Source organism: Antechinus flavipes, chromosome 3, assembly GCF_016432865.1.
Source record: "Antechinus flavipes isolate AdamAnt ecotype Samford, QLD, Australia chromosome 3, AdamAnt_v2, whole genome shotgun sequence".
In the NCBI taxonomy this organism is placed as follows: domain Eukaryota; kingdom Metazoa; phylum Chordata; class Mammalia; order Dasyuromorphia; family Dasyuridae; genus Antechinus; species Antechinus flavipes.
This window is the reverse complement of record NC_067400.1, coordinates 407988306-408004378: the sequence shown is the minus strand read 5'-3', so window position 1 is coordinate 408004378 and position 16073 is coordinate 407988306. Positions and strand designations below refer to the sequence as shown.

The window sequence follows — 16073 nt, the reverse complement described above, 5'->3', positions numbered from 1 at the left end:
GAGCTCCAATACAGATTTCAGACTTCAAGTACAGTGTTCTTTCTACTATATCATATGAAAATGGAAAACAATCTGAACATTAGGATAATAGGTCCAAAAACCAATGGAAGAAAAAGTGCTGAGTCTTGTGCTTCACAGAAGAATTGACCAGAGGCAGCAGCATCTTTTAATGGGAGTTAAACATTTATGAAACAGAATTGCATTTGTGGGCCCCTCTGAGGGCCTTAGTGTTGGGGGACCATTGGAAGGTGAAGGCAGTGCTACAATGGTGGACAATCTCCTCACTTCAAAAATCAAAAAAATGACAAGGATTTTTTTTTAGCATCCATGAGCTACGATTTTATTTATGATACTTTGTCATTTAGTCCTCAGTCCTAGCCATGACTTTCCCTGGCTTATTAAAAAATCTATTTACCTTCTGCTGGATTCCCACCACAGATACTGCCTTGAGGAAGTGGCAGTAGTTTGCTTCAGTTCCTGTACTCATGTAAATTCATTTTTGCTAGAGATTGATCCTCTACATATGGTCCTTGCAGCATTGTGGGACAATCCAGAACTCCTTCCCCTCATACCTACCCCTTTTCTATCTGAAAGCAAAGGATTCCATAGCAAAACTCCCCAGACTGCAGTAACCTATACAGATAACTGTATTTGGGTAGCTATGATAATAGACTTTATCATAGACCTTCTGCCATGTAAAGATTCATCTACCTATTATATCACTTGCCAAAATATTATGACTACTCAGTGAGTATCCAGATAAGCAGTTAGGAAGAGTCTCTTCTGTTATGCCTCTAATACCTGAAATAACTGATCGGCTTTTTAGCAACAGCTATATTTTTCTTTAAGAATTATAGACATCCTTTCACACTGAACATTTCTTTCCAAGAAAATTGTTCTGTTATTTCCCCATGTCCACTATTTTTTCTCCTTTCTTCAAATTCTAACCCTTGTCCCTTTTTGCTGGTGAAATAAAACTCCCTGGAGGAACTATCCAATAGCCATAGAACCCTGAGTAAACTCATAGTTAAAGGATCAAAAATGCCTAAACCAAAAAACCTGACTAAACTCTCCAGAAATTAGTAGGCTCTAGGCTCTGATTTTTCTTTGTTGAGGTGATAAACCCTTGGCCTATTACAGACTGAAACTCCCATCATCACTGAGAATTTAACTGGTTTTCCATGATCTCTGCTCCACCATCCATACAATTATAGTTGGTCTATATTTTCCTCTTCCCGTTTACCTTCTTTCTCTACCTCCCACTGCCATATACATCGAGATCCTCATTTGTACCAAGTTTGTGGAAAGAAAAGAAGAATTCCTCAGTGAAGTGACTTTGACCTCATGAAGATCCTTGGATTATTGTCACCATTCAGCAATAGGAAGGTTATGAGCCAGAGGAAAGAATCTGGGTGTCTGAACACCTTCTTTCTGGCCATCAATTATTAGGGACTTGTAACCTCCCCTAGGTCTTGGATAAAGGAAGAACCTAGTCAGACATTTTCACAGCTCTGAAATTATTGGGTTCAAGGGGTTCAATTTTATGGAGTCATGTTCTGATTTCCTTCATTGTATGACAATTTAGTGATATTCTTTGTTCTAGTGCCAGCAAGTTGGCTTATGGCAACAATAGCTCTTCATGTCATATCTCCAAGATGTAAAATATCTATTGTGTTGCTTCTTTAAAGTTTGGTTATAAATGTGATTCAAAGAATAATTACAATTCTAAGAAGTTTTTCTACTACAGAGTCATGTTTCCATCATGAACATAGCTAGGTTCTTTTTCTTCTTTCCTGTTTACATCTCTTGATGGAAACTCCTGTTTACATCTTTTGATGGAAACATTTTTGTATCTTGGCAACAGATTTTATTTTTACTTGACTCTACCTGCTTAGCCATTACCATCAGAAGCATGGAGCCTGCAGACTGTCCAGTGCTTAATGAACTGCAAAATCAAACATGACAGGCAAGAGGAAGAGGAAAAGAGGATGCAAATAAGCTTATCTACTTTTTTTCTTTATAAAATGGTTGCTGTTGCAATTACCTATTTGGTTTCTCCTCCTTGTTCACCTTGCCAAACCTTTGAGGATAGAAGTAATATAATCCAGTGCTTACCAAGTGAAAAGAGCCATCACTGATTTTGTCAAAGTGAAAAGTGAAATGCAGTCTGAGACTGTAAAATCAGAAGTCCTTGGAGCTTACTACAAATTTGAGAAAATAGTCTTGGCATATGAAATGAGTGATGGGTATTTTTCAGGCTGTTCCATTAAAATTAATTCAGTTCCTGCAAATCCAGTCGAGATCTACTCATTCATTAACATATCGCCTTCTTTTAAAAGAACCTTTTCTAATCAGAACTTTAAAGAGAGCCTTGCACAATGCCTTGCCAATTAGACTGTGAGCTCCTTGAGAGTGCCTGCTTTTGTCTTTCTTTTTATCCCCAGTGCTTAGCACAGTGCCTGATGCATAGTATTTAATAATTTAATAAATTTGATAAATACTTGTTGCTTTCATAGTAGACACTTAATAAATGCCTGCTGAACTGAATTGAAAGAGCCCAAATAGTAAATGGATGCCTTTCTAATCAAAAGGAAAATAAAACCTGGTTTGACTTTTACATTTAAACAATAGTATTTTAAGGTGAAAATAATAGTCAACAGACAGAATACAGTAGCAGAAAGATGGCTAAGGTTAGACCTTGGAGACAGGAGTTTGAATCCCAGCTCTGACTCTTAATAGCTATGTGATCATTGGTAAATACTTAGTAAACACCTTATCCTATCTGAGTCTCTTTCCTCATCTGTGTCTTGAAGAGGATAACATTTGTCATTACCTATTTCATAAGGTTGTTGCAAAGAAAGTGCTTCATAAAATGTAAAGTGCTGTACAAAGGTGAGTTATTATTAATTAGGAAACTAAAATACTAAAAGTCCATCCTTTATCAGACATGCAAAGAGACCCCATTTAGTTTAGAAATGAGAAGAAGGGAATCTTTCATTTTAGAGCTAAAGATGATAGAAACTATCTTTTTCTTGTAAGTATTCACTCTGTCATCAACTCAAGTTTCAAAATTAGTTCTAAGCTGTGTAAATTGCATCGATCGAGTGCTTGAATCGTGTAAAATCCAGAGCATGGATCTCATCTGATTATCCTTGAAAAATCCCCTCCACTTTCTTCACATAGTATTAGTGGTTATCTTACCTCATCTAGGCTCTGTAGCAAAGTCCCAATGTTTGAATGCAATTGTATTTCACAGAATCCGAGGGAGGGACCTTTGAGATATCCCAGTTTTTCTTTCTAATTGAGGTATACATTTGTTTTGTTTTTACTGTTTCAGAGACTGATGTTTAGATGGACAAATGTTGTTTTTCAAGTGCTTAAAACTGTGCTTTACATCCTAACTTCAACAGGGAAAAAGGGAGGAAGAAAAAAAGGAAGGGGCACCTTTATGGTAGCACATATATGAAAGAGGTGCCATAGTTATGAGCATGAGTGCTCTAAGCTCCTATTTGACCTGTATTACCGGCAGCTAAGAAGTACATTGGATTGAACACTGGGAGTCAAGTAAATTCATCTTTATGAGTTCAAATACTAGCTCTCTGATATTAGCTATGTGATCGTGGGGAAATCACTTAATCCCAGTTACCTCAGTTTCCTCATCTGTAAAATGAGCTGGAAAAGGAAATAGTAAAAAAAAATCTGACTCTGTGATTCCATTTGAGATTTTCTTGGCAAAAGATACTGGAGTGGTTTGCCATTTCCTTCTCTAACTCATTTTACAGATGAGGAAACTGAACCAATCACCCTTAAGTAACTTGCCTAAACACAGTAAGCTCATGAAGATGAGTCTTCATAATTCCAAGCCCACTGTACCACCCAGCTTCCTCTGTTCTCCTTGCTCTGTTGTTTTTCTTCTGTGCTACTTGATTCCTTCTAAGGTCAAATTTGGATTTGCAGACAAAACAAAATGTGAAATTGAGACTTTTGAAAAGGAAGTTTAAAAAAAAAAGCCTCACTGAGGTCTCTTGAGATGTTGAGGCAAATTTCTCAGTGTAGTTAAGTAATATGTCATTCCCTGGGAAATTGTCAGTAATAGTTAAACAAGCCCTCAGCTCACACCTTCCTCATTTACTACAATTCCCATGTGTTCATCACAGAATATGGTATGAACAAGGTCAGAAAGTCTTATGCGTGAAACAGAATGACTGGCAGTCACTTCATTGGTCATTATCCATTTCATCAAAGGGAATGAGAAATCTCTACAACTTCCTTTTCTTCTTTTTAATTGATGTATTAATTTATGCTTTTTGAATAAGTACTTGTTTTGATTTCAACAACATTCATTGCTTTATGTACAAACTTTCAAGAATAAGAAAACTCTCTCAGTTATCCTGGTAGTAAGGATATGAAAAGCACCAGAGTCAATCCCTGGTTTTGTTTTCATGGCCTCATTTAGATTCCAACCCACTGGAGGTGGAGGTCATTTCCTTTAGTCCTGCACAAACTCAGAATTTTTTACATGTGGAGTCACTTGCTATTTTTAGAATATGAGTTGCCATCTTCATTTTTTATTAAACTTTTGTTCCCTCCCCTCAGCCTTCTCCCCTTTCTCCCGCCTCCCTCTCCTCTTCCTTCTCTCTCCCATTACAAAAGGCAAAGAGCACCGTTTTGGGTCAAATCGATATTAAATCAGCAGTCTGTTTGGGATAACAGAAAGGAATAGCAGACCCAGTTTATTCTGCCTCACCGGTAATGCAGTGATATAATTTAACTAATAAGTCTTGATCTCAATTCCTTTTTTTAAAACAAAAAACAAAGTGTTTAATTTGTGTGATTCTGATTCAGTGCCAATTTATTAAATCATTTTGAATAATATATTACTTATTAGCTGTATAATAGAAAGAGTTTCTTTTTGTTTTTTTTTAATTTTTTTTTTTTTAACCATCAAAGACACTCAATTCAGTTCCTAACTCTGCTACTGCCTGAGTGATCCTGCTCAAGTAGCATAACATCTCTGTAATACAATTTCCACATCTGTAAAATGGGTATAGTAATAGTTATACTACCTATTTTACAGAGTTGGGAAGAGAATGCTTTATGAATATTTATTTGAGGGACTTAATGGGGACTTCTAGCCCATGACTTCATCAGTGTGGGGAATTCTTAGTATGAAAACCATCTATCCAATACAAATTAAATCTGTCATTCCTGTGAATTTAGAGTGCTTCCTGAGGTTATGCATGACCTATGCATGTTCATGAGTTATTATATGTGTGACAGATACCAGACTGGAACACATGTTTTTCTAACTCAAAGTCTCCCACTTTATCTGCTTTGTGTTATAAACTTAGAAGCTACATAAATATGTTATTGTCTCTCCGGAAAAGGGAAGCTCAATCAATGCCCTTCTGATTCCACTAACCTTCCCTGTGACTGCAAAATAAAACACCCTGTTTTGGCCATTACTCCTTTCTGTGCTTTATCTCCCCATTAGAATGTAAACTAGATAAGGCCAGGACCTGCTGCATCTTTCCAATTCAATCCAACGGATTTATGAAGTGCCTACTATGTTCTGGAAGAGTGCTAAAAACTGTGGATACAAATGATAAAAACAGAAACAAAAACAAAACAAGATTAGTCCCTGACCTCAAGGAACTCACAACTCAATGGAGGGAGACTACTCAGAAAAGGAGAACGGAAGCAGGGGCAGAAGTGAAACCAGAGAGTTCCTTGTGGAGTTGAAACCAGGCAGAGCAGCAGTTGCAAAGCACTGAGTATTTACAATGCCTGACAAAAAGTAAATACTTAATAAATGCTATTTAATTCATTAATTAATACACAAAATATTCTCCAAGTTCTCTTATTTCTATTGAAGATATCGTCATCCTTAGGCATCCAGGTTTTACAGAATAAGATACACCCTGAACTTTAATCTTCTCCCTTATTCCCCCTTATCCAATCAGTTGCCAACTCTCATTGATTTTTTTTAACCTTAAAACACTTTTCATCTCTTATCTATTTTTTGTCTCACTCACTACCCTAGTGGGAGCTCTTTATTATTTGTCATAAGGAAAACTACAATAACCTCCTGATTGATTTCTCTGCCTCTGGTACTGCCTCTCTCCACTCCATCTTTTACATAATGGCCAAAGTGATATTTTTAAAGCTCAGGTCTGACTTTGTCCCTTCTTTTCTCAAGAAGCTTCAAGAGAGACAAACTGCTTTGTTTGACATTCAATACCCTTCACAATTTGGCTGCAAACCATTTTTCCAGACTCATTTCACATTACTCCCTTTCACATGTATTACCTTCCAGTCAAAATGACCTTGTTCTTCTGTTTTCACAATATTCCATATGCCACAGACAGGCTGTCCCACCATGTTTACAAGGCTCTCTTTCCTTAATCCTACTTCTTGAAATCTCTAGCTTCATTCAATGCTTATTGAAAGGCTACTTTCTACTTAAGATTTTTTTTCAACTCCTTTTCACCTAGAGTTTTCAGTGTTCTCTCCTTCATTTCCCCTGAATATTTTGTATTTACTTTATATGTCCACATATTTTGTTTTGTATTATATATATCTTTATATCTATATATTTTATCTCTCTCTCTGTATATATATGAAATGTTGTGTCCAACAAGTAGAATGAAAGGTTCTTGAGCATAGGGGCTATTTTCTTTTTATATTTGCCTCCCTAGTATCTAGCCCAGTGCCTAACACATGCTAGGTGCTTAATAAGTGTTGACAATATTGATTATACTAATAACTTATGAAAAAAAATTTAGGGCAAGTACCAATATGTGTTTTTCACTGTTCCTCAAATATATAAATTATCATTACAAATAGAATTATATATTCAAGATTGTTGCCTCAGAATTTTCTTGTAACTGTACATTATATATTTGGGGATGAATAATATGAATTTTAAAATGAGATTTAAAAGAAATTGTTGCACAATCCCAAAGATTTTTTATGAGTCAAACAAAATCCTAATTAATAAAGGCATATTTTGGAATTTTATAAGCTGTGCAAAACTATGTGATAAAATGTTTATTAGCCCCCAAAGCTCACTATAAAGCTCACACATAAAATTAATATCTTAACACACAGAGAAAAAATGAAACAGAACTCCCTCAAGCTTATGTCATCTGTCAAACAACAGTGAAATACTGCTCTTCTAAACTGAACTCCCCCAGCAACATCAGGTTTTAGTTAACATTATTGTGATAGGGAATGACCCTAAAGTGGCTCCTTGGTTCATTTATGATGCCTTTATAATGTCCTGCAGCTGTGTGAATCCAATCAGGGCTGGGAGTTGCTGACGGGCATCTTAAAAGAGTTGGTATGTCATTCCATATGGTTCTTATGGGTTCCCCAGAATATTCATAATATTCTGCCAGTCCAGCTGTCAACAACCAGTTTTGGAGCTATACTATGCTGATGGCTTTAAGATACTGCACAGACAATTTTCAATTATTTACCTTGGGTACTACTACCAGACTAAAGAACCCTTGTTTGCAAAGGAAAATTATCTTGTGGCAAAATGAAAAAGGTTTGTTCTGTATGGCACAGTTTTTCAGAACTTTTATTAGCATTTTTACTACTTAATTAGATGAAATCTACATCACTGACAAAATACTGAAAATTTTAGTACTTATTACATGGTGTGTATGTGTGTGAGTGTGTGTGTGTGTGTGTGTGTGTGTGTGTGTGTGTATGTTGTGTGCTTTGTTTTCCCCCATTAAAATGTAAGGCTTTGAGGGTAGAGATTATCTTTTTGTTTGTATTTATATTCCTAGTGCTTGGCATACAGTAAGAGTTTAACAAATGCTTATTGATTTGAAATAGTTTGGTTTGATTTGATTGTCTTAGTCTTTATGAAAACTCAATAAAAAAATAGAACAGAATCAGAAAATCTTCTAAGGAGAAATCTCCAGTGCAACATTGGACCCATGAGAAGATACAATCTGCATTTAGTTGTTGTTAATGGAGACATTTAAAATTGAGGGCTATTTCCCAAGGAAAGACAATGAACATAAAGAGATAATAGTGGTTTTACTGTAGTACTTTAATTTTGGAAGAAATAGTAGGTTCATTATGTCTTCCCAGAAAACAAAGAAAAGGGCTATTGAGGCATAACAGAACATTTGAGACTTCTAGAAAAAAATTTACTAAATTAAATAGAATCTTTAAAAATAAATAGTAAGGAATTAGCTTAATTTTATAGCATGGACAAAGATACAATACTGATTTGATTTTCTCAGTGTCTTTTAAATCGGTACAAAATAAAATATTCCTTAGACTCAATATTCTCTAGCCATAGCAATTGAGAATAAGCACAAGGAAATAACAGGCTGATTTTGTATAGTACCCTTGAGGGTTCAATTTTAGATAGGCTTTTCCTTTGGATAAGATTGGAGAATAGTGATTTAAAGTTGTGGATAGCAGTGAAATAGTTTCCTGGTAAGGACATTGGAAGCAAACCACCTATGTATCTTTCCACATTTTTCCCTTGCCTGTAAGAAAATTATTTCCCTATTATGCAACTCGATTTGTCTACAATATCAAACCAACTACACTAGTTATTACACGCATTAAAATGATGTGATACCCAAGGGCAACCAAACTTTCTATTGCTTGAATTAGATGCCTAAATGCTATGAATATTGTTACCCACAACATCATTAGAAGAAAATATTTCTGAAATATTATGTTCTTAAAATCAAAATCAATTATTGATGTTTTAATTACAAGGCATTGAAACAATAAAATTGTACTAAAATTGATCCTAGAAATTTGTTTAGTTCAATTTTATGAAGCCTGCAGTATTTTAATTTTTCTTGTTTTAGGGCCCACTCACACTGATGCTCTGTCCCACAAACAGAGGAATATCATAAGATGGACCTTGGATTCTTTGTAGATCATCAGTGTACTGCTTGGGTAGGAGAGTTTCAAAAAGCATTGTACCATATTTTCTTTCCCTTCCCCAGTTCTTCTTTTGCCACTTCCAGTTTCATCACCAGTCACAAAGTAGAGACAGAAGCTTGTCTTGATCACAGTTATGAGGATGTTTTGTCATAACCAGGACATGTACTGATAGCAAAGAAATACACTTTGTATGGCTACCCTGTAACAAAACTCAAATGAAATTCAGGTAAGTCTCATGCATCTTTTTTTAAACAATATTTTCACCAATTGCATTTTAAAATAATTTCTTACTATGCATTTTAAAAAGACTATGATTTTGTGATTCCATGTTGTCTGTCTTCAGAGTCCATTACACTGATTCAAATCTGACACCACGTCAATCAGACAGTCATCAGCCAGTAAGGATTTAAGATGCTATTCTATGTTTGACATAATGCTACCCTTATATAAGAAACAAAATCCTACTCTCAAAGAGTTTTCATTATAACAAAGGGGAAATAGCTTTATCTATTCTAAGAACCATGGATCTGAAAGGGATCATGGATGGATTTCAGTGGTTTCATAAACTTGAAGGGAGGATATATTATAATATACAGGTTTAAAATCCTTTATTTTAAAACTTTTAGGCCATTTATGAGTTTGAAATTTGTTCAAGAGGATAGTGCATTGGAATCCATCATCCTATTTTCAGTACTTCAATATGCCTACAACTTCTATCAGTTTGAGAACTTCCTTTAGAGATATGGAACATGATCCCTACTCACCATAAAAGGAACTCTTTATGAGTTGATTTGGTCAAACAACAATAACAAACCAAAAAATAACCCACATAATAGCAAACCAAAAAAAATTAATGACTATAGCCTTTCTCTCTATTGGTGTGGGCTTATATATAGTTTATCAAGTATTAGTGACCTGAGTTTATTGAAGACAACTACATCGTCCTTTTACAATCTCCTCACTAACTTTGAGTTTCAATCCTGGGTTACTGTGTTGTATTATACTTGTGTTTATATTTGTATTATATTTCCCAGGGTGAAGACCTTTCTCCTTGGCAGAGAAAACAGAAGAAAATAGAAGCTGAGCTCTTCTGTCACATTATCATCTATTATCAAGATTCCAATCATTCCAGATAGTTGCATAGTTCTTTGATTTGTTTCTGCAAATAGGACTTAAAACAAATATCTATTATCTTGTGCTTTTCATATGGCGTTTATTTCATGTGTTGATGAGGTTTACTCTATTCAACAAGATGTTAACTCCTTCAGAAGAGAGTCCTACTTCTTTTGTACCTACTAAGAATACTCTTAAGTGCTCAGAATGCTGCAGACTTTAAATCAAAGCTCACAAAGTAAGAAAGATAATGTTGTTTAGAGGACAGTCCTTTAGATTGAGAATCAGACCACTTAGACGATAGCCCCTGTTGTGTCCTTAAGTGACTTTATGACTTTAGACTCTTTGCCCTTAGTTTCTTTCTATAAAATAAAAGGTGGAATGACATAATCCCTAAAATCTCTTCATGCTACATACTATGGTCTGTAAAATGACAGAAAACTGAACTAAATGATCTTTAAAACTCTTACAATTCTAAAACTGTTAACTGGAGAAGAACAATTCATCTGGAGTGATGATGTAGAGAAGGAGAATAGTAAATATAAATATCTCACAAACAGTTTGATTCATTTTCCACCGTCACTGAGAATACCACAGTAATTTTATAAAGATGGCATGAAAATCTGAGAGATTTTTGAAATTGGTCTTGAATTTCAGTGCTGATTTGTGGCTATGTATCAAGGTAAAAATAAGGATGAAGAAGTGACAGGTTTCCCCCAAATCTCTAAACTGTAACATAAGGAAGTCTCTTTCTTAGCTCAGTCAGCTAGAGGGAGATAACATAGTGTCCAGGCATTCCTTAATTGGATGTTTCTTTTTCTCTGCCCAAAAAGAGGCTTTCCATCTGTTCCAGCATCTGCTCACTTTAGTTCAAGAATCTTCCCAATACAAGTAGGTGTGACAACTATGGCATCTTAGAATATTTTATAAGAACTAAATTTTTTTAAGGTGGGGCTAGAAAATGATTTTTACAATCTTTTTATAACTTCTTTCTTCATGCAAAAGTTCAAACAATTTGATCAAATGGAGCTTTTGTATGTTTTATCCCTCCAAACCATTATTTTATAGGAAAATTAAAATGTATGTCTTTTCTTAAAAACGATTTCTGACAAGAACAGTAAGAATCAAGAAATAAGAGCTTTATTAGTTGAAAGAGATGTATTTACTGAATGGTAACAACCCCACTCTAGGGATTTTCAAGAGATTCTTGATTTTAATTCTGAATTTGCCTCTAAACAATTATATCATCTTAGGTAAATTAACTAAGTTTGACTCACTTTATCTAGCAGAAAAAAGGACACTTTTATATCTTCTACCTTCTGCCTCCTAATTATTATTTTTAAAAATTCCCCTACTTATTGCTTCTTCCACTTACATGCTATATCATTTACTTACCCTAAATATATGGTAAATCCAATATATGTATACATATTCATACAATTATCATGCTGCACAAGAAAAATCACATCAAACCAGTAAAAAAAAAAAAGAGAGAGAAGCAAAATAAAATGCAAGCAAACAACAACAGAAAGAGTGAAAATACTATGTTGTGGTCCACACTCAGTTCTCACAGTCATCTCTGGGTGTAGATGGTTCTCTTTATCAGTGAACAAGTGGAACTGGTTTGAATCATCTCATTGTTGAAGAGAGCCACTGTTGGAATCTTTACAAACTGCTAACTCATTAGAGTTGATAGATTATTGATCTGATCTTACAAGAAGATGTTTTGGGCCAGAACCTGAAACAAGGTACTAAGTAGAACTAATTGATACAATGCTTGTGTTCGCACCTTTACTCTTTGGAGTTCACACGTTTGGGAAATTTCAGAGTTTAGTATGAGATACCCAAATTCACACCTCCCTTGAAGCTCTTAGGGCCAGAGAGCACTATGAAAGAAAACCCATAATCCCATTCTCTCAGAAGAGTCATATATAAGCCAGTGAAGAGTGATTCATTCAAGAATATTTTCCACTTGACTGGCTGGTGGCGGAAGAAGAGATTTCAGCAGAATTACATGAAGAGTGGAGTGGGCTGAAGAAAGCAGAGGCAGAAGCAAAGGACAATCTGCAAGAGCTCTTGGAACCAAGCAGAGATATAGGCCTCAACTAACCAGGCTATTTTGGAAGGAGAAAATAAACATTTGTATTTCTACCAGCTGGCTGCATTTAGGGTAATTATTGATTTGAACTGATACTAAGGCTGCCTCCAAGAAAACCTCCCTGAGAAACCTGCCCTCTCACCCAGAGAGAATCATCCACTATTATTTTAAAGAAGAAAAAAAATACCACAAGCCACGTCCATCAGAATTGATCATTGTATAATCTTGTTGTTGCCATGTACAATGATCTCCTAGTTCTGCTCATTTCGCTTAGCATCACTTCATGTAAGTTTCTTCAGGCCTCTTTGAAATCATCCTGCTGGTCATTTCTTACAGAACAAAAATATTCCATAACATTCATATACCATAATTTATTCAGTCATTCTCCAACTGATGGGCATCCACTCAATTCCAGTTTCTTGCCACTACACAAAGGACTGCCATAAACATTTTTGCACATGTGGGTCTGTTTCCTTCCCTTAAGATCTCTTTGGGATATAAAATCCCAGTAGAAACACTGCTGGATCGAAGGGTAAGCACAGTTTGGTAACTTTTAAAGAATAGTTCCAAATTGCTCTCCAGAATGGTAGGATCCTTTCACAGTGCCACCAGTCTTCCCACATCCCCTCCAATATAAGTCATAGTGATAGTGATCTTATGACAAGAGCCAATAAAACAAAAAACAATAAAATAAAAGAAGCTGATGTTGACAGGACTTCTTGAAGACATTTTAAACCAAAGCTTCTTTTATAACATGGGTAAACTGACCAAACAAGTTATAAAATATCTACACAAACTGCATGGTTTTAATAATAATCATAACAATAAAAAGATTTATAGAATGTCTCAGGTCTCCAGTCTCATATTAAGTGCTTTATAATTATCTCTTTTGATCCTCACAACTCTCAGAGAGAGGTGTTATTATTCTCATTTTACAAATAAGGAAACTGAAGCAAGCAAGATAAATGTCTTGTTCATGGTCACACAGTTTGTAAATATTTAAGGCCAGATATGAACTGGGATCTTCCTGACTCAGCTGTCTACTTTACTACTTCTCTTATACAGCATCATGATTCTCTCAGAAGGAAGCTCCCTAGGCACTACATGTGGAAAGACATCTTTCTCCAAGTATATAAGTTAAATACTCCCTTGGAATCTAAACTCCTTAAATATAGTCTATGGTTTTGTACTTCCAGTAACCTGGCAAATAACTAAAATTTGGTTGAATGATACTGAATTAAAAGGTAGCTTTTTTTAATTCTGAAATTTCTAATCATCTCTCCTACTTATCATCATTAGCTCTAGAATTTTGCTATCTTCTACTCTTACATAGCAAGAATATAAACTAAGAATCAAGGAAAAAAATGTATTACTATATAGTCTGTTCTTATCTCTGTTCTAGGGTCCAATTCTATATTTATAACCGCATGCTACATGTCCTCAGACATTTCAACCTCATAGTGTCCTGAATTGAACTTATCCTTTAGAAATCTGCCTTTTTCTTCAATTTTCCTATTTCAGATGATGGCACGCAATGTAAAAGTCTTTACTTTCACGACGACCTTTCCCCTATTCTCTCTATATACACGCAATAAAATATTTTAAATTGTCAAGTATTGTCAATTTTATTTTCAAAATATCTCATTCATTTTTTCCTTACTATTTGTACTACCAGTACCCTAATTTAAGTTCCTTATGTCACTTTGGAAATAATATTCTAATTGATTTCTAACTTCTGTTTTCTCCTCCCAATCTTATTCTTTACATAGCTGCCAAAATAATCATTCTTTAAAAATTTATAAAAAAATTTTCCCAGTTAAGTGTAAAACGTTTTTATATCTGTTTTTAAAATTTTGAATTCCAGATTTCCTCCTTTCTCCCCACCCCAGCAAATTGAAAGCCCCTGTGAAATTGTGCAAAACATTTCCATAAAAGTCATGTTGCAAAAGAAAATGGATCTCTCCCACTCTCAACCCCCAAAAGAACCTTTAAGAAAAAAAAAAAATTTAAGTATGTTTCAGTCTGTATTCAGATCTAATTAGTTTTTCTCTGTGTTTGGATAGCATTTTTCATAATTCCTTCAGAGTAATCTTGGATCACTGTATTGGTGAGAGTAGCAAAGTCATTCCCATCTAATCATCCCACAACTTTGCTATTATTATGTACACAGTACATTTCACTTCGCTTGAGTTCATGAAGGACTTTCCATGTTTTTCTGAGTCCATCCTGCACATCATTTCTTATATTCCTTCATAATCCCATACCACAATTATTCAACCATTCCTCAAATGATGGCTATCCTCTCAATTTCCAATTCTTTGTCCTAAGAAGAAAAGTTGCTGTAAGTATTTTTATACATACAGGTTTCTACTTAAAAAAAATCTTTTTTGAGGATTCACACTTAGCAGTGGCATTGTTAAATCAAAAGATATGTATGATTTTATAACATTTTGGCCGCAGATCATATCTTTTGATCATTTATCAATTGGGGAATGAATTTTTAAAAATAAATTTGACCCAATTTTCTATACATTTGAGAAATGAGACCTTCATCCAAGAAAGTTGCTTCAAAATTCTTTCCCACTTACTATTGCTAACTGTATTCCCCTGTTTATTCGTTATCTTTACTTTCACCCTGTTCTTTACTCAATGTGTTTTACTTCTGAGCAGCCCCTCCCTCCAATGTACCTTCTCTTCTATCACTCTGTCCACTTCTCTTATCCCCTTTCCCTCCTACTTTCTGCAGGGTAAGATAGATTTCTATATTCACACTGAATATGTATGTTATTTCCTCCCTGAGTCAATTCTGATAAGAATAATGTTCACTCACTCCCATTCCCCTCTTCCTCTATTGTAAAAGGTTTTTTTTTTCCTTGCCTTTTTTTATGGCAGACAATTTACACCATTCCACCTCTTGTTTTCCCTTTCTTTCAGTATATTTCTCTCACCTCTTTATTTTATTTTATTTTTAGATATTATCTTTTCATGTTCAACTCATACCTGTACCCTCTGTCCATATATACATTTTCTAACTGGCATGATAATGAGAAAATTCTTATGAGTTACAAGTATCATCTTCCCATGTAGAAATGTAAACAAATGTAAACAAAATTTAAATCCCTTATGATTTCTCTTTCCTAATTACCTCCTTATGCTTCCTCTTAGCCTTGTATTTGAAAATAAAATTTTCTATTCAGCTGTGATCTTTTTATCATAAATGTTTGGAAATATTCTGTTAGCTCCCTGGAGGCCTCAGGATCAGCTGGAGTCAAGATAAGCAAAAGTCCTTGGTCTTTAAGGGGAGAAGTGAAGAGGATGGGCAAAACTGCCACAAGCTCTCTACAACCTCCTTTCTCTTCATCCACCATTGGCTCGTCTCACTCCACCCCCAACCCCTCCTTATAATTCTCTTAATCCCAAGCATTGAGTTAGCATTAACTGTGAGAAGAGAAATTCCAAACATGCTAATAGAGTTATTGTCCAAAAAGTTATCCTTAAGTGCTTTGTTGTCTAATTTAAGTGCACCTATTCAGAGTTTCAACCCTTTACAATCTTCTACCTCATTGAATGTTCTCCTTCCCCCTAAAAGTATCATACTCAGTTTTTCCATAAGTGATTCTTGGTTGTATTCTAGTTCCATTGCTGAATGCAATGTCAAATTCCACACCTTTCAATCCTTTAATGAAAAAGTTGTTAAATCTTGTGTTATCCTGGCTTCATTATATTTAAATTGTTTCTTTCTGGATGTGTGCAATATTTTCCCCTTGACCTGGGAATTCTGGAATTTGGCTATATTATTCCTGGGAGTTTTCATCTTAGAATCTTTTTTTGAGGAATATTTGTTTGATTCTTTCAATTTTTATTTTACCTTCTGGTTCTATAATATCAGGATAGATTTCTTGGAGAATTTCTTGAAAAATGATGACCAGTGTCT

General features: G+C 34.9%; 1 long non-coding RNA gene across 1 annotated transcript; it reads left to right on the top strand.

The window, feature by feature from the left end:
- The first annotated feature begins 9056 nt into the window (after positions 1-9056).
- Positions 9057-13752, top strand: LOC127554509 (uncharacterized). The gene is made up of 2 exons (XR_007952000.1): positions 9057-9154; positions 9963-13752. It is a non-coding gene; the product is annotated as an uncharacterized LOC127554509 (long non-coding RNA).
- Positions 13753-16073: the final 2321 nt, after the last annotated feature.